At 35.3% G+C, this 17,126-nt stretch overlaps 1 long non-coding RNA gene across 1 annotated transcript in view; it reads right to left on the bottom strand.

Annotated features, from left to right (window-relative positions):
- LOC140848165 (uncharacterized) overlaps window positions 1-15,950 on the bottom strand; it is a 28,475-nt gene extending 12,525 nt beyond the window's left edge. The window contains exons 1-2 of the long non-coding RNA XR_012128718.1: window positions 15,463-15,950; window positions 13,738-13,789 (exon numbers count right to left, since the gene is read on the bottom strand). This is a non-coding gene — a long non-coding RNA (uncharacterized lncRNA). The remainder of the gene's footprint in view (window positions 1-13,737; window positions 13,790-15,462) is intronic.
- Between the last annotated feature and the right edge of the window lie 1,176 nt (window positions 15,951-17,126).

The raw sequence follows: 17,126 nt of genomic DNA, 5'->3' as shown, positions 1-17,126 counted from the left end.
CAATCTGATTAAAAATGGGCAGAAGAACTGAATATTTTCCAAATATACACAAATGGCAAACAGATACATGAAAGTGTCTTCAACATCATTAATCATCAGAAAAATGCAAATCAAAACTCATAAGCTATCACCTCATGCATATTAGAATGATTATTATAAAAAAGACAAGAGATAACAAGTGTTGGCAAGGGTGTAAAGACAAGGGAAACGTTTTGCACTGTTAGTGGGAATGTAAATTGATACAAACAGTATGGAGGTTCATCATAAAATTTAAAATAGAACTACCACATGGTCAAGTAATCCACTTCTGGGTAAATATCTGAAGGAAACAAAATCACTATTTCAAACAGATAACTGCATGTGCATGTTTATTGCAGCATTATATATAATAACCAAAATATGGAAACAATTTGCTCATATCTTGTCAACAGATGAATGGATAAGGAAAATGTGATATTTATATACAATGAAATATTATTCAGCCATAAAAAAGGAAAAAAGGGAAATCTAACCATTTGCAGCAACACTGATGGACTTTAAGGATATTAAGTGAAATAAATGAGAGGGGGAAAAATGGATACTCTGTGATCTCACCTGTATGTGGAATCTAAAAAAATACAAAACAAATGCACTTAAGTGGAGTGATCATTTTAAGAGGTCTATTAAATCTAAAAGATATCTGGCCATAAATATCTGGAAACAGAAAAGATTGGCAGTTACCAGAGGTGGGGTGGAGGTGGAGGGATGGTCAAATTAGTGCAGGTGGTCAAAAGGTACAACCTTCCAGTTATATGATAAATTCTGGAGAAGTAATGTACAGCATGGTAACTAGTTAACAATATTGTATTATACGTTTGAAAGTTCCTGAGATAATAGATATTAGACATTCTCATCACACACAAAATAATTTTAACTGTGAGGTGACAGATACTATCTAAACTTATTGTGGTTATTATTTCTTAATATATGCATATAGCAAGTCGTGTTGTACAGCTTTAATACAAAGTTATATATCAATTGTATTTCACTAGAACTGGAAAAATAATTAGTAAAGAAGGTAGAACTGTCACTCATGTGCTCATTCTTGATAAATACTATCATGATTTCTTATGTGAGCACTGGTTTAAAAGGGGGGTGGTTGGGAAAGAAATAGAAGAAAATCCATCATAAATTTGAATGTGCAACTCTGGTTTCCATTTTCATCTCACAACTGGGATTGACCTTGTATAATTTGTGTTGCTAAATGGTTTCTTTATAAATTGAGCATAAAGACAACTCACTAACATCTCTAGCAGTTTTGTAGACTAGAAAGAGGGTGGTAAAGATCAGAGATACTATATAAATTCTGAGTCTCAACATTATAAAATGTAGGACTTTCTTTTCTCTTTCCTGCTAGCCAGCCATTTTCTGCATTTAAAAAAAGAATTCTTACCTTGTTATCTACCAACTCCCTTTCAGGTCATTAGCAGTTCTCAGTACTTACTATTCCTTTGTTGGTTTTTCTTATTTCAATAAAACAATTAAACAAGTTCTTTTTCCCCTTAGGCACTGTTGAAATTTTTCCAGTTGCTTAAATGAGTTCTCTGCAAATTGTTGAATTCACTTAGGTGGAGTGATTATTTTATGAGCTCTATTAAATCTAAAAAGACATCCTTGCCCTAAATATTTAGCAGTGTTAGCAAGGGTTAGTAAACCCTTCAGGAGAAAACTGACTCTAAATTTATTCTGTTACAACAAATGCAGGTGCACAAGATCGTGAGGGAGCGTGCAGGGAGACCTGGTTGTAGTGAGTGTCGAGTAAAGATGGAGAACTAAACTCTTTTTAGACTACAACTCTCCACCCAGATAGAGACCAAAGGATTTTTTTATGGCAGAGCTACCTGTAAATTTTGCTTCAAACAGATGTATTTTTCTCTATATGTTCCCTGATTTCTTGAAAATAACTTGAAGTATTTAGGATAATATGGGAGGTAAGATAGACAGGAAAGTTTTCATACTTCTTGATAATTAGACTAAGCAGCCCTAAAATATTAGAGTGCTTTTTATCCTGTCCCTTTGCTCACATTGTCCCCTCCATCCAGGATGTTTTATTTCACTGTTCCCTCAACATCGCTCAGATAGAGCAAGTAAAAGGCTAGTCAGGGAATATTCTGGAAAGCTTTTTCAGGATGCTTCTCTACTAACCCTCCTCTCTGTTTCTGTCGTTGATGTCTACCTTCTCCACTTCTTCAGGTATATAATGATTGCTTTATATAAGCCCACAAAATTAAAATATCTTTATTCAACAAATAGTTGTTAAGCACCTGCTGTGTGTAAAAATTAAAATATCTTTATTCAACAAATAGTTGTTAAGCACCTGCTGTGTGTAAGTAGTCAGAACTTGGATATTCCGACAGTATTAACTACGTGTTTCCATTGGAACAAAGCGCTGCTGTCCACTCTAATGGGACTAGTGCTCTGGGTTGTTAATCCAATGGTTGGGATTGAATGATGTGTGGAGGCATCAAACTTTTTGTGCCATCACCTGATGCTTTTATGCTTACAAGACAGTGTTTTGAAGTTAGAGAAGTGTCTGTGAAATGGCTTTTACCATTGTGCAAAGTTTAGTGACCAATATAAATATCAAACCAACAACTTTTGATTCATTACCACGAGGAACTAATGAATTGGTTCAACTAGCACAGATATTTTTAAATGTTAATCTCTTTATCAATCTGAAGCACTCAGCTTCATTTAGATGGGACAATCTACCATTCTCTTTTTCCTCTGCCTATTAACCTCTTAAGTATATTTACATTAAAATAGAGTCTACCATCCTTTGGGATCTTGGCTTTGATTCTGAAAGAATTTCTCCCTTGTGAACCTGCAATGCTCTCCTAGTGAGCTGATATGAAATCAAGGACATTGTCTAAAACAATTGAAATTCTACAAATATGGAAATGCTGATTTGATGCAATACTCTGAAGAATTCAAGATATTGGATTATTAAAGAGGAAAGTCATTTTATCATTATCAAAAATTCACTACATATTTTGTTTTCCACCTTGTACTGTTTAGGCTAAAGTAGCAGCAGCAAAAGTTTAGCAATGCAATAGTAACAGATTGAGGAATTTACAAGCGCAAAAAATGCTTTGTTATCACTCAAGACTTATTAAAAAAAAGTGGATGAGAGAACCCCGGTTCCCTTCCCGGCAAATAAACAACATAGAATTGCTTAAGTATAGTTTAAAACATTTCATATACTTTTTTGCACTTCAAAGGCTGAGCTTAGCAAAATAATTGTGGTATAAGTTACATTCTGCTATCATAATTTTACTCAATTCTTTTCATGAGGAAAAACGGGGGCTACAAAAAGTCGAGACTCCAGTGACTAATGTGCACACTCTGCTGAATTACCACACTTAAGCACATTTTAGTAGGGGCACTTATTTCCCAACTATTGTAAATTGAAAGGTAGAAATTTACCAGAAAGAAAACAGGGAAAGAAATGTTTTACTTTATTTATCCCATGGAACAGGGAGCAATTTAAATGTATGCAATTAGAGCATTGCTTTGGAGCTAGCTGTAGGTAATTGCTCCTGTCTTTTAAGTAACAGACTATTTAAAGTGCAACAGTCATGCACTCACTGGTCTAATTTGTATTGCAAGATATTATAAATACATTAGTCTCCTAGAGTAGAAATTCACCATCAGTAGGCTTTGAGGTTCTGGTGGAGACAGAGAGAGGGAGGTTATGGTGACAACTGCTCAAGGTGAGGGTGCAGTTACCTCCCACAGTTGCTCGAATGGATTGAGATTCAAGGCAGTAATTACATATAAGAGGGTAGGAAACATGTTTGCTAATAGTTTAGTAAAAAACCTATGGAGACCATAGAGCTACAATTGCAATTGCAAGTAAGGCACAGGAGTAGACAAGAACCTGAGGAATCAGTCTGAAAAACTGTGGGGTAAATGGCAAAATTTCCATAATCTCCCGCCCAGCCTTAGTCTATTTACATGTCAGTGGGTGTTTACCCTGCAGCCTCCCACAGCCTCCAGTGGATCAAGGCAAGGGGTGGAGAGAAAATGGCCATCTCTCCTTCCCCCCATTCCTAGTACATAATTGATCTGGCACCTGCCAGTCACCAAGGAACCGCCCATGGAGTTCCTCCTGGAAGGGGTGGGTTGGGTGAAGAGTGAACACGGGGACCAGAGGGAATACACAGAGATGGGCCTGGCTAGATATATGAGCAAGCTGTGAGCAATAAAAATGGTTTCTTCCTTGTCTTACTTTGGTTTCACCAGATTCACAGGGGAATTTGTTACCAGGAGGGGAACCCCTTTCCCTGAGGAACTACAAAAACACTAAAATGCACTTTGACATAGGAGCTCTAAAAATCCTCTGGCAGGGTGTGTGTGTGTGTGTGTGGGAAATACCTATTATATAGCCCAATATTGGAAAAGCAAGTGAATAACTACAGGATGGATGAACTTTAGATGCCTGAGAAAATATACATACTCCAAACCTATCCTTTCTTTTTTCTTTTTTTTTAAACTGGATTAAAGAAAAAGTAAGAATTAAATAAATAAACAAATAATGGAAAACAGAAATAATTGCTTTGCTGATTGTGGTTCTTTTAGTCTGGAAGGCATAGCCACAACTTTGAATACCTCAAAGAACAGGGTTTTATGTTAAAAAACCCGCAAGTAACAGAGGAAACACATCTATTAGAAGTTGGGGGGATGTGGACACAGTTCACCCTACCCTAGCTGCTCTACCATCAGTTAGAAACTTGGGAGTTCAGCATTTCTGGCTTTAGATTTCTGCTGCCTCTATTTCCCTTCAGTTCTGCTTCTTTTTTAATGTTGCATTTCTCTACTGATTGGCTTTTGATTCATCATTAGTGCTGTGGTCTTATGGCCTCTGCTGGGTCCCTCTCAGCTTTCCTGCTCTCTTTAATTTTTGTGCATGCAATGGTCAGACTCCCCTGGTGATGATCTGACTGTGTGGGTCAGTCCCATCCTAGACTAGAACATCTCCATTCTGCAGAGATTTTCCTACAAAGACATTCACTGGACACTGGGTTTAGATAATAATTCCTAATCCCGTCGGTTTTGTCCAATCCTGTTTAAAATTTAACTCTATCTTTCTAATATTTTCCCAAGCACAGGCAATCCCCTTCCTCTTTCCTTCTACTTTTTCATTTTCCTTCTAAATATTAACATAAGACAAATAATATAGTCTTCTCATTTACCTTATATATTGTCTGTCTCCCTCTACTAGAGGGTAAGTTCCACAAGTACAGCACTTTTCCCCCCATTACTGTCTACCAAAAACCTAGAATAATGCCTGCCATACAGTAGCTACCTAGCAAATATTTATGGATTTAATGTATCCAGATGGAATAGGTGCTGCAGCAAAAATTAAAGATGGAACTAACATGGAAAAAGAGTGAATATAAGTCCCAGTATATTATAGAAAATCTAGAGATTAACTAGTGCAAATAGGAGAGGAGGGAGGGGTATCCAGGAAAATCTCTGGAAAACAAAACTCAATATAATATCTGATTGCATATCAACTATTTTTAGGGGGTGAAGAATGGGTGTGATAAAGATAGTAAAAAAAAGAAAAAGAAAAAGAATTAGAAACTTTGGGAAAATTATAAAAGTAAAGAAACCTAACTGAAACATAATGGCTCTGCAGAGAAAAATAGAATTAATGGTAGAAAGACAATAATATGAGGGTTCACACTGATTCTTGCCTCCTGGTACACATGGTCCCATATAATCCCATCCCTTGAAGTGAGAATTATGACTTGCTTCTAACAAGTAAAAAATGGCAAAAGGAATAGGATACCACTTCCATGATTACATAATATAAAACTGTTGTGTCTGTCTTGCTAACTGACTCTCCGTTCCTGGCTTTGATTAAGTAAGTTTCCATGATCTCAGTTGCTCTACAGAGTGGCCCATATGGTGAGGAACTAAGGGCAGCCTGTGGCAAACTCCTAGCAAGAAACTGAGACTTTCAATCCTACAACCTGCAAGGAATTAAATTCTACCAACAATGTGAGCTTGGAAACTGATTCTTCCCCATCTGGGTCTTCACAGAAGACTTAGCCCTGCTGAATGTCTTGATTGCAGCCATGTGAGAGACTCTGAAGCGAGAACCCAGCTAATCTGTGCCCAGAGGAGCCCAAAGAAACTGTGAGATAACAATGTATGTTATTTTAAGACACTAAGTTTGTGGTAATTTGTTATGAAGCAATAGATAACACAGAGCAATAATAATTAAATATGTTGCCTTGATTTCTGTCTTTAAGAATCAGCCTATAGACAAAGCACAAAAAAAATGGATGAGGAAATACAATATTTAAATCTTTCAAACTTGACATTAAAAAGTAAGAGATTAGGATGTGGAATAGATGTGAGAAGGAGAAAAGTAAGGGTAGGTAAAAATGTTCATAGCTTCATATTATCGTATAGAAGTCAGGTTTGTACAACAAGGAATAAAGGTGTAATTCTATTACTTAAATTTACAAAAGGAATGAATAGGGGAAAAAACTATGGGTAACTATATTGGCTAAGTGAAAGAGAAAACATGGCATACTTTAAATGAATTAAATTACTATCTTGGGAAGAAGTAAACATGATAAAACAATAAAGAAGGAACATACTATTTAGGGATGTGGAGGTAACCAAAAGTAGAAACAACTGAAAGGGTTGGAGTGGTTGCCTCTTGCCATAAGAAAGTGAAGCAATGGAATGCTGATTTTAATTTTCCTTCCAAACTACTTAATTTGAAACCTTGTGTATGTTTTACATAGAAAAATTATTATGAGAAAAAAATTATATATAATGTGAGTGACATTATTAAATGAATTAGAAAGAATGAATATTTTTTATTATTAATCTAAATATCAACTCTGGCTCACTGAAAACATTAGGGTTTTTCACTTTGTTCTAAAATTTTGTTTAGCTTTATCTTTTAATTTTTTTCTGAAGATACAGACAACACATGCCCATCTTAAATAATTAAAAAATAAATAAAACCATTATAACTAATAGAGTAATTGAAATTCTACCATCCTGGGATAACTGCCATTGGCATTATAGGAATATTTTTGTTTGCTTCTCTTTCTGCACATTTAAAACATACATACTCATTCATCTCCTCTGAATAATCTTAACACTTCTTAAATGTATTATATCATGAAATTGCTTTTAGTGTTGGGAAAGATACTCCCCCACACTCCACACTTTCCATCCTGCTTGCCTTTTCATTTTACTTTGTTGGGGAAAGTATGCATAGACATATTGTGTTTTTCTAGTAAATGTTCTTTATTTTGTAACCAAGCTAATGCATGCAGATAGTTGATCTGAATTTCTCTCTTGGATATGAAGAATTAACTGAAGAAGTGAATTAAAATAAATATATAACTATATATAAATATGTATATACATGTAATTCCATGTACAGAGAATTTGAGGTTAAGAGGAATTCTTCAATATGTGTATGTTAATTAATATACAGACCTACTCACTTATATACCATCTGTTAATCTCAGACATCTGAAAGATAGCGAATAGTCAGGAAGGAAGCAGTTATGATTCTTCATCTATTCCAATAAATGTCACAGAACCTATGCACTTTATTCAGAGTCCATTAAGTTGTACTCTATCTACATGTATTTTACCACAATTCTAATATAATTGGTTATCTGATTTCAAGCAGATTAAAAGGAAAGTCTTAGGGGCAGTCATGACAGAATACTGTAATCAGCAGATAAAACATGTCAATCAGTAGAGAAATTTGTCTTTAATTAGTGTTCAGGCTTATACTTCTAAATGACCTTTGAAAATATGAGAGAGCCCATTAAAAATACTGATGTTCAAATGATGATCCTGAGTCACTAATGAAGGTTAAATTATTTTCAGTCTCTTTTGTTTAAGAAAATGATGAAATGACAGATTTCAGAAAGATTTTAATTCACAGGACTAACATTTTAAACAATGTTCTTACTGCTTTAATGGGTAAATCTATCTGGTCTGTGGAAATAAAATCACCACCACCCATAACCAGCAGCAGCCCTACCATTTCTACTGCTTATTAAACTTCTATTAGCAAGGCACTATGGGAGCTACTTCACCTGTTTACTTAATTCTGCAACATCCCTAAGAAGATATTATTGTACTCATTTTCAGATAGAGAAAATAAAGTTAAAAAAATAATAGAACTATAACAGGAAGAAAGAATGAAATGACTGGCCCATATTCTCACTCTCTTAGGTTCTATGGCAAATTTGAATTTATGTTGACCTTTTAAGCCTATGCTTGCTCTTCTTCTCACTCTTTAGTCTCTCAGTAGTTTCTCTCAAGCCTGTAGATGCAATGAAGATCTATTCAGATAACTTACACATTTATATTTCTATCAACAACTGCTCCTCTAAACTCTAGATTCACATGTCTAATGCCTGTTGCAATTTTCTCTTGAATGTATCTTACAGCACCCTAAACTCAATGTATCCCAAACTGAATTTGTCATCTTCTCTTAGCCTCTGGTCCTCTTCTAGTGTCCCTTACCTCAGTGAATGACCGAACCATGCATCCTTTTCAAAGCCAGAGATAGGGGTTGGGAGGTGATTAGGTCATGAGAGTGGAGCCCTCATGAAATTAACACCCTTGTAAAAGAGGTTCTAGAGAGCTAGCTCACCCCTTCCACACAGACATCACAGGGAGAAGTCAGCAGCCTGTAACCCAGGAGATGCCTCACCAGACATCAAATCTGACAGCGCCATACTCGTGGAATTGCAGCTTACAGTACTGTGAGAGATATATTTCTGTTGTTATAAGCCACTCAGTCTATGCTATTCAGTGATAGCAGCCTAAATAAACTAAGATACTATTGTATCATCAATGTCTTTTTGATATACAGTACCTAGCACATAGAAGATACTCAATAACAATTTAAATGGTGTTAAAAGAATCAAACTTTGAAAATCCAATACTACTTATTTTAAACACTTTCCAAGATGGTGGATTCCATGAGTTGTGTATATCTACTATAGATCTAGGTAATATTGATGAATTATTAATGAGGATTGTTCATCTCAAAGAGATATGAAGAAATGTAGCCATAGAGAAGGCAAAAAATGGGAATCTCATCTCCCAGGTTTATGTGTATCTTTTCTTTACTCATTTACAGATTTTCAGTCTTATTCTTAAAATCAGTTTCCAAGTCAGCTACTCAAAGCACATGTGCCTTTCTTGGCTGTTTCCTCAAATCATTGTTTCAGTTGGGAAGCAGAGGGGACCTGAAGCTATCTGATGCTTCATCTCTGGCTTTGATTTGACTCTTCCTTTTTGTTCTATAAATCATGTAAAATCATAACAAGCAAACAAAAAGAGGAGAAATAAATAAATAAAAACAGAAACATAAATCTTTGAAAGCATAGTACTTGATTATCGAAACTAACATGGTTGAACAAAAAACTTTGCAAAAATTTGACTCAACTGTATAAAGTTCTTGTAAAAACATGTGAGATTTATTTTGGTCTGAGATAAAGTAAAGTACCTATTGTGATTTAAAGTAAAGTTTATGATCAGTTGTTTTTTCCTACAATTGCTCTCAGATGCTACCAATGTTACCAATTCATGAGCTCTGAGTAAATGGTAAGGCAGGCCATGTCAAGTGTATTGGCATGTTTAACTAATGCAAAGATGTTCATATAGGTTTAGAATATCTAGCCAGTGATTTAAAACAATTTGTGAATAGTAGTTGTGAAAATAAGACAAAACAAGTAAGTTCTACCCTTCACCCCCCAAAATATCCAGCTGTGCCAGAAAACAGGATGGATTCTGTCAGGTGAACTGAGGCCCAAACAAAAAGGTGTCGGCCAGTCATACACTGAGGAGGAGACCATACACATATTCTGTGCTCTCCAAAAAACCAGTCTCTGTTGTGTAGTTGTGAACCAGTTCCTGAAAACCAGGTGCTGCCATGTTCATGCTGCTACTGCAAAACTAGATCACAGCTAGGAAGTTAAATAATCAGCTGCAACTCATACCAACCAATCAGAACTGAGCAAGCTTTCATCTTTCTTTTGCATAAATGGACCTTACTGGGGACTTGGGTGAGAACTTTTACTATAAAAAAAGATCCCTTCTCTGCTTCTTCTGCAAGCACTTTTGGTTTATAGCCAGAGACTGCATTTGCCTAGTTTACAAATTGTTTTTTTTATATATCTTTTTTATAATAAAATTTTTCTTAATTAAATTTCCTGTTTCACAGAGAAATTTGTTGACATAGAGTGGAAAAAAAAAGGATGGAGTTTTATAAGTTACATTAATCTGCAAAAAGCAAACAACATAAAGAATAGCCCTCCTTTGTTTTTGAGATGACTTTAAAGTGTTTTTCAGATGGTTTTGGCAAATGTGAAAAACATTCCAAGTCATGTCTTCTGTGAGTCCCAAACAATGCAACTGTTGAAGCTTTAGTTTAAATTGTCTTTGTATGATCGTAAGTAGGCAGAGTAGGCCCAGACACTTGCCAATTAGAATTCATTAATAAATTCTGTGTTCTGTTTTGTAGGAAACATTTCTGTGTACAGAGCTAGGCAGATGCTGCAGATTGATGAGACCAACTTAATTTCTAATTTGTCAGTTTGGGAATGAGGAAAAAGAATATATTTATCATAGCACGAATGAGCAGATTAAGTAACTTGAGGAAATATTTGACATGTATTAAGGATTCAGTAAATATTAGTTTCTTTCCTTTTTTCTTAGTATGAGTCTCTGAGAAATGACTGTTTAGAATGTGCGTCAGATCATAGGTTTTTTCATATATGATTATGAGTGAAAACTGAAAACAACACTTCACAGAAGGCAACCAAATGACATTTTTCAAATTAATACAAAGTATTATTATCACAGTAATCAATTAATTGCTGTTACACAAATAAAAATGTTATTTTTTACTACAGCCTAATAAAAAGCTACAATTAGAGCAATCATCTGTCAAGACTGGATTCATTTTTCTTGTTGCAAAAACAGTGGTTCTCTCAGAGATTAAAAAAAGAACCATGTGTGTAGGCATAAAGGAAGGAAGGAAGGAAGAAAGAGAGATATGAGGTAGTAGGTGATTTTATTCCTCACTTATCTATTCAGTTTTGTCAGTGAACTCACAGTACTTATTTTCTAATTTTAAGTCAGTGACATTTGTGAGGAGAAACAGTTTGTAACATATTTGAGGAGAAACAGGAAAAATAAAATTATTTCTGCAGTATTAAAGTTGTCCTGAATATGAAAAGACCATCATTACACCCTCTTTCCTGCTTATATCTCAAAAGCAAAGCGGTCTTTGTTATATGAAGTCTTCTGTTACTCTTTGCTTTAAGATCTCAAGGTGACTTTATATATGTGCACATTCTGTAAAAGGAGTTCTAAACTTCTGTCTCAATATAAGTCAATATTAATACTATTACTTTTTACTATGTGGACTTCCAATTTAAGAATGAAACATAACATTCTGTTCAGTGTGATTCACCCAGTTTTTTATCAGTTAAAAAAAGTCATCTAAGAGATACTAAAAAAGAAAAAAGGACAAGTAAAAGAAAGACAAAGTTAAACTAGAGATTGAGATATATAGTTAAGATATGATTTTTTACAATGGCATTGAAAGAATAGTAGATACAGAAGCAAAACCTCAAGAGATGTGTGTACAGAGACCAGAACACACACACACCAAAAGGAGCACAGAAATTGCACCTATATACTGAGAACATATATTAAACAAAACAAAACAAAAATTTAGAATCAGACTTTTGTATTTAAGTAGAGACAATTTGATCTTGTAAGTTTTTAGAATATAATTTATATTATTAAGCTGCAATTCTGGAAATAGAGGTGTATCTTCTTTTGTACTTGTTCTCATAGCTAAATAGAATTTAATCAAGGGATGAATCTTCCTTTATGTCCCCAAGTTTGCAACTTCAAGTCTACAAATAAGTGCAGTCTTGTATTCAAAAATCAGTATTAAAATGCACTTCTGTTAAATTTTAGCATAGGTTTGTGTTCGTTTTAAATAAAATGAAATGAGATATGTTCATGTGTTTCTTCATCTATATTAGGAAATTTCTATAGCTTATTTTCCACCCCTTTCCATCCCTAACAGTTATATAACTGTGGTGAGTTTGGTTAAGTCCTCTTCAATTGCCAGGAACAGCTGCTCTCAGGTTGAATGTGGTGGCATGGGTTGGTTTACCAATTACTCAGGAACCAATTACTCAGGTGGCACGAGTTGGTTTAACAATTACTCAGAAACATTTCTTATCTCAGCACTTAAGTCATCAACTCTCAGGGAAAAGTTAGATTTTGTTCTGGATGCTACAGCAACTCTAGCAGCCCAACAGGCTCTATAGAATTCTGCCATTCTGGACGTTAAGCTTCTCTTTGTGTTTGTATATGTTTTCCTTCCATTTCCTGGCTTCTGTTTAAGCATGGCTTTTACTGTCTCATAGTATCTGTATACTATGCCTCTTGTGCATTTTCAGGTTCAGTGATATCCAGAGTTCCCCACTTGTTCCTGTCTGGGTGCACATGTGTGTCCAATTCAAAACTTGTAAAAGAAGAAATGTTTCGATCCATTAATCATCATGTTGGTAGGACTTGGACCAGCACCTCAAAATAGCTGCCAATAGCTGAGGCACTTGTGTCAACTCTGATTAGTTGGGACCATGGTGACTGCATCACATGCTGTAAGATGTGGAGATTTATGTGCAAAGAATGGTCTGTAGTTGCTTTTACCAGAATAAATCTGAGGGTGTGGTGAACACAAATGGTCATAGTCTGTCTGATATGGTAGTATTTATATATTTCCTGAATTCTAAGCATTTTACAACGTATTATTACCATGCCACAGTAGCCTACATAATTTATGGAAAACTCTGCTTTGTCTCTAAGATGTCCTTGAAGTTAGAAGCACTTAGGAAAACACTTGTGTTGAGTGCATCGTATAGTATTACACTAAGAGGTAAGCTTTTAAGTATCTACTGATCCCATTCAGATAAATTAAAGTAGCTTTAACTGAAAAATGAGTTCCCAATTGTCAAGTTTATTGCACTTGACATCATAGTATACTGCCTTTGTTTTATTTAAGAATGGAATTAATGAGTTAAGATTTTCCCTGGTTTGTGGAGAAGATAATAATAAATTATATTGTGGTTTGTTCATTCTTATATTGAGGGACAAATGTAAACAAATAAGCATATAAACAAAACACAATTATCTTATAAAGCTTTAGTGAGCTCTTACTTGTAATTCTATATTTATCTGTGATTACAAATCTGCAAAAATGACTTAATAGTTTTAAAAGAATCCAGTAACAAAGAAAACAAACTCCTTCAGGAGAAATACTGAACAATACAATTTTTTGCCTGGAAAAACAAAGGTTCATAAGAATAAAGCAGGGTAAACAAAATGAATATGTAATTATTTGCCAAATCTCAGCAATTGAACTTGTTCAAATGATGTTACTTAAATAGAAGATACATGATGGAAGATATGTAAGTTTAAGGAAGGTTTGGTAATTTCCTGGAAAGTAAAATGGCTAGAGATGATGCAAGAAGGTTTGCGATACATATAGTATATTACTAATTTTGATTAGAAATTTGTTTTCTAAGTATAAAAATATACATTGTCATTGTAAAAAATGTAGAAAATATGGGAAATGAATAGAGAAAGGAAATTATAGCAACTTACTTTGAGATGTAATCACTTCCAAGTTCATCTACAAGGTATCTACAATTTGAACCTGTATAAAAATTCAACATCAGAGCATAAGAATTTCTCTGTCATCAAAAAGACTTTAGTCAATACATTTTTAATTGCTCCATATTTCAATATAGTGTCAGTTTCCAATAAATTTTGTTTTTTATTGTTAATTAAGTTTTCTCTTGTTTGTTAGCCATTTATATTTCTTTTTGTGAGCATTGTTTATTCCTGCAATTTGTCCAGTTTTCTCACGGGGATCATCAACAATTCTTTAGGATTTTTGTTTTTAGATTATGGAATTAAATTTGACCTCTCATAAACTAAATTTTGAGCCATGAATGAAATTCTAGACTGAAAGGATGTGGTAGGATGAAATCTGATGAAAGGAAGTACTATATACACCCAAACACATACCCATTTATATATTCAGAAACACATACACACATATTTATATTTATGAATATATGTACACACACATATAAAATATACGTTTATGTCAATAAACCAATATTTAGGCAAGGGAAAAAATCAACTTCTTTGCCTCACTGTTGTGCTCAGTCTGTGTTGTACACAGTCATTGAAACACCCTTTAGTGTCAGCTCCTTTCCAGGCCATTGTAGGGAATGCTGTTGGTACCCTGCCCCTATTTCCTTACTTATTTCCTTGAAACTTTTCTATTCACTATGGCTTCTGTCTCTTTGTATGTGGGTTTTCTCTTTACCCTGAGCCCATTTGGTCCATACAAATTGGAATAGACACAGAAATGTCAGGGAGTTAATGCTTCATAAGAAACCCTTGGTCAACGAGAGACAAGAGTTGCTCTTTAACACTTCAGTGTCATTTTCCCTTAGTGGGACAATTCTGTTTTGTTCTATATACTCTCTCTGAGGCTTCCCCAATGCGCATCCTCATGTGGACAGTGGATAACCCCTTTCATTATGCACTCTTTATTGGCCCTCTTCCCTTCTCTGTCTCACTTCTGTACTCTCTCACTGTATTTCCTTCTCAAATAAACCACTTGCACACCAAAGCTTGTCTAGGAGTCTGTTTTTGCAGGAACCAAATTATTACAGTCATAAACAATAAAAGATAGTGAGTTTTTAGAATAAATCTTCAGAAAAGAATCATAAGTTTTAGACCACCAAATTTAACGCAAAAAGAAAAGAGTACGAGGCTTTAATATTATTGTTTTGTCTCTCCTTTTTTTTAACTAGGGCTTTTTTCCGCTGTTCATCACTCCTGTGGTTCTGCTGCAGTGAGGCAGCCTGGTGTTCAGGCAAGAGGCTTGAAACAGTCCTGGGCAGATGCTTGCTCATTCACTTCCTGGCTCCACCTAATGGTGGAGGTCAGTCAACTAGCCTTTCTCAGCCTCACTTTCTTCATCTATCAAATAGAGGGAAAATACCTGCTTTTCCAACCTCACAGGCTTTTTTCAAAACTCAAATGAGCTTTCTTGGGGGAGAGTGTTTTTCATCCAATAGTTTGAGATAACCAGAACTGGTTTCAAATTTATGCCAGAGCTTTGATCTCCCCTTCCCAGTCCCTCTGCGGTTAATGTGCTTGATAAGCACGTACTTGATAACTTTACCTAACGTGCTTCAAAGTTCTATGTGCTGAGCCTCAGGATTTGACCTTCATGAATATTATTTATTTAGCTATGGATACACGAAAAACTGACAGTTAACAGTCCCTGTGGTGCTGACAGAAAAGTACCGTTAGTATTTTCCTCATGGAGATCTCTGCAGCAGCAGGAGCACCAACTGGCATTGTCTCCCCTAACCCGCGGTTTCTCACTTTCAGAGGTTCCTGTTCCCTGATGTGAACGGCAGCCAGGAAGCAGATGACGAGCCTCTTCTGACGTACGGTCCTGTTGTCAGAAGGTTGGTAGTAGCCTGATGCTACGTCACAATGCCTGCGCCAGTCTCCTCACGTAGTCGAGTCTTTTACGTCATCTCATACGTAGGCATTTTCTCATCCCACATCATCACATGAAGGGTGAGTATAGCACCGTATTTTTGAGAGACCATGTCCACTTAATTGTTAGTATGGTATATTGTTATAATTCTATTTTATTATTAGTTGTTTTTGTTAATCTCTTACTGTGCCTAATTTGTAAATTAAACTATCATAGATACATATGTTTAGGAAAAAGCATGCTATATACAGGGTTTGGTACTAACAGGGCTTTAGGCATCCACTGCAGATCTTGATAGGTATCATGCAGATCAGGGGAACTACCGTGCAGTTCTACAACAAAGGAACCTGTTTAAATCAGAAGTCTTCTCATAAGACCTTATCAGTCAGGAAGTTGAAAGCAAAAAGTCTTCCTACGTAAGAGCAGTTGGAGGGGAGGACGTTGTTACCATACCACAGCATTTTGGAGCCCTAAATTCTTGCTGCCTCTAGAGGCAGCCGCCTGAAATCACTATTACTAAAGCAGAGAGATCCAATTACAAGCAACTATTTGTAGGGGAGACTCCTGACTGCTTTTAAAGGAAAGTCTCTGCTGTGGAGCCAAGGCCTGGATGGTTTACCTGTGGGAAATACTCACTCAGGTACAAAGATGGGCTCTGTACCAGAGGAAAAAAATGGAAAGGAAGAAGAAATGGAAATAAAGTCCGATATTTTTTTTCATTATTCAAATCATTTTTTAAAAAAAATGATACTTTTATAACTGCTTTTTTAAAGATTACAGAATATGGTTTCCTTCCACAGTGAAGAGGGAGCAATTAAGCTCAAGTTACAAAGCAAGGAAAAAGATGAAAGTTCAGAAAGCCTTAGAACTTTGCTGACTTACAGGCAGAAGGTTGGGGAAAGACTGAAAGACAGGAAATAATGATTAGTATTTGTGCTCTCTTTCAGAGTTTCCACTTTGGTTAAACTAACTGGAAGGAAACAAATGATTAGGTTACTTGTGTCATCACTGACATCAGTACTTTATTTTTGAAGAAAACATAATGTACCCTTTCTTATAGAAGGAGAATGAGAATCAAGCTAAGTATTGTGTTACAAAGATAGTGGAATATTGAAATCTGCATTGGTGTATACAGTAGTTTGATTGTGGAAGTGGTTATAAATTTAATATTAGAGACCAGAAGTTACAGATCAAAGTAAACAAAATATCATCTATGGAACTCTGTCTTCATGCCTCATTTTGTTCCTCTCTCCTGCATAAATTCTCACAGTATCAAGAAGGAGCATTTTGCATTTTATAAATGTGAAATCTTTCATATAGATTTTCCTTTTTCCTATATAAATTCTATTTGTCAGTTTAAAAAGTGCCCTGATCAGGTTCCTTTTTAAAAACAAAGTAGTACAAAAAAAGTGGTGAGCACCTACTCTGGGCTAACACTGGACTGGACTTCGTATACATTAAC

The sequence above is a fragment of the Manis javanica genome, chromosome 3 (genome assembly GCF_040802235.1).
Source record: "Manis javanica isolate MJ-LG chromosome 3, MJ_LKY, whole genome shotgun sequence".
Taxonomy (NCBI): Eukaryota; Metazoa; Chordata; class Mammalia; order Pholidota; family Manidae; genus Manis; species Manis javanica.
This window is presented reverse-complemented; position numbering and strand designations above follow the sequence as displayed.